Consider the following 2,857-nt stretch of genomic DNA (forward strand, 5'->3'; position numbering starts at 1 on the left):
GAGATCGAGGGGGAAGAATACCTGCGACGGCCTCCGCCTCTGAAGGCAAAAGGCCTCGACCGTCGGAAGTACTGCCGATTTCACCGAGGCCACGGCCACAACACCGAGCTGTGCATCCAGCTCAAGGATGAGATTGAAGCCCTCATTCGTCGGGGGTACCTCGGTAAATTTCGGAAGGGCCCACTGACTCAACCAGTTGCCGATCGACGACCCAAGCCGACTGAAGAAGCGGCGACTAATCAGCCGACGGTCGGAGTCATCAACATGATCTCCAAGCGGCTGGGCCCGGGGACGTCCGCGGGGGAGCCGACGAAAAAGCCGCGCCCGGACGACGTAATCACTTTTACGGAGGAAGACGTTCGGGGCATCCAAACTCCCCACGACGATGCTGTTGTTGTTTCGGCAAAAATAGCGAATTATGATGTAAAAATTTTTTTTGTTGATAATGGAAGTTCGACGAATGTTTTGTTTTACTCGACCTTCTCCCAGATGCAACTGTCAACCGACTGACTTAAGAGGGTCTCCATGCCCTTGATCGGCTTTGCCGGAGACGCTGTCACGACAGAGGGAGAAATTACCCTGCCCGTGACGGCCGGCACCGAACCACGACAAAGCACGGTCCACTTAACTTTTGCGGTCGTCCAAGTTCCTTCGGCCTACAACGCCATACTTGGACGACCCGGATTAAACGCCCTCAAGGCAATCGTCTCGATGTACCATCTCCTCGTTCGGTTCCCGACCAAAAATGGGGTCGGAGAGATGCACGGGGATCAACAGCTCGCCCGACGATGCTTCCAGATCTCCGCTCAAAACGACGAGTCGAAGGGCTCCTTGACGATCGACAAGCTGGACCAGCGGGAGGAGGAAGAACGAGGTTCGCCGGCCGAGCAGCTCGTGGCGATCCCGATAACGAAAAATCCCGACCGAAAGGTTTGGGTCGGGTCTCAATTGCCCGACCCCGAACGACGACGACTGACGGAGCTGCTGACGGCCAATGCCGGCATATTCGCTTGGTCGGCAGCAGATATGTCGGGCATCCCCCCGGAGACAATAACCCACCGACTCAACATCGATCCGACGATGAGGCCGGTGAGGCAGAAGAAAAGGTCCTTTGCTCCAGAGAGGCAGAGGGCCATCGACGAAGAAGTGGACAAGCTACTCGAAGCGGGCTTCATCCGAGAATCCACGTATCCCGATTGGCTCGCCAATGTTGTCATGGTCAAAAAAGCCAACGGAAAGTGGAGGATTTGCTTCGACTATACCGACCTGAACCGAGCCTGCCCAAAGGATAGCTTTCCACTTCCCAAGATCGACCAGCTGGTGGATGCGACGTCTGGATTTCGACTGCTCAGCTTCATGGATGCCTTCGCCGGATACAACCAGATCCAGATGGCACCCGAAGATGAGGAGCACACCACCTTCGTGACTCCCAAGGGCCTCTACTATTATCGGGTGATGCCCTTCGAACTGAAGAACGCCGGCGTCACCTACCAGTGACTTGTCAATAAGGTCTTTAAAGACCAGATCGGGCGCAACATGGAGGTGTACATGGACGACATGCTGGTGAAAAGTGCGCAGATCCCGGATCATGTTCAGGATCTCGAGGAGACCTTCCGCACCCTGCGACGACATCGGATGAAGCTCAATCCGACCAAGTGCGCTTTTGGGGTGACCTCAGGGAAGTTCCTCGGGTTCCTCATTTCTCAGAGAAGGATTGAGGCCAACCCTGAGAAAATAAAGGCGATCCTCGACATGCGTCATCCGAACACCAAGAAGGAGGTCCAACAGCTAAACGGAAAAATCATCGCTCTTAGCCGATTCATTTCTCGATCAGCTGAAAGGTGCCTCCCATTTTTCAAAACTTTACGTCAGACAAATAATTTTTCTTGGTCGGATGAGTGCCAACGGGCCTTCGAAGACCTAAAGAAGTACTTGGCTTCCCCACCGCTGCTCGTAAAGCCGCAGGTCGGGGAGACCTTGTATCTCTACTTGGCCACATCTTCTGAGGTGGTCAGTTCGGTCCTCGTCCGAGAAAACGAGTGCCGAACCCATCAGCCTATCTACTACACCAGCAAGGTGCTCCACGGCGCCGAAGCCAGATATTCGGAGACGGAAAAGATGATTTTCACCCTGACCGTCTCCGCGCAACGACTCCGTCCATACTTCTAGGCTCATGCCATAGTGGTGCTCACCAACCAGCCCCTGAGGGCAATATTACGCCGACCGGATACATCTGGACGACTGGCAAAATGGGCGATGAAGCTCAGCGAGTTCGACCTTCAATACCGATCGCGGTCTGCCTTGAAGGCTCAGGTCTTGGCCGACTTCATCGTCGAGTGCCCGACAACCGACCAAGGGTCGGGAGCTGAAGACCCGGGACGAGACGCGATCTCCGAGCCAGATCCGGTCTCCACCTGGGTACTGCACATCGACGGGGCTTCAAACGCTCAGGGGAGCGGGGCCGGGCTACTACTCACGAATTCGGATGGGGTGGTCACCGAGTACGCCCTCCGATTCGACTTCAAGGCCTCCAACAACCAAGCCGAATACGAAGCGCTCCTCGCTGGCTTGAGGATGGCGAGGGAACTGGGCGTCGACAGCCTCCGGGCATTCTCCGACTCTCAGTTGATCGTGGGGCAGGTCAAGGGCGAATTCGAGGCACGAGATCCGACTATGGTCAAATACCTTCAGAAAGTGAAAGATCTCGTGGCACACCTCAGGTATTTCGAAATTTTCCACATCCCTAGGTCGGAGAATGCCCGTGCCGACGCACTCTCCAGACTGGCGACTTCGGCTTTCGACTCTCTGGGTCGGACGTTCGTGGAGACCCTCGAGCAGCCGAGCATCGATCGGGTCG

The sequence above is a fragment of the Elaeis guineensis genome, chromosome 1 (genome assembly GCF_000442705.2).
Source record: "Elaeis guineensis isolate ETL-2024a chromosome 1, EG11, whole genome shotgun sequence".
In the NCBI taxonomy this organism is placed as follows: domain Eukaryota; kingdom Viridiplantae; phylum Streptophyta; class Magnoliopsida; order Arecales; family Arecaceae; genus Elaeis; species Elaeis guineensis.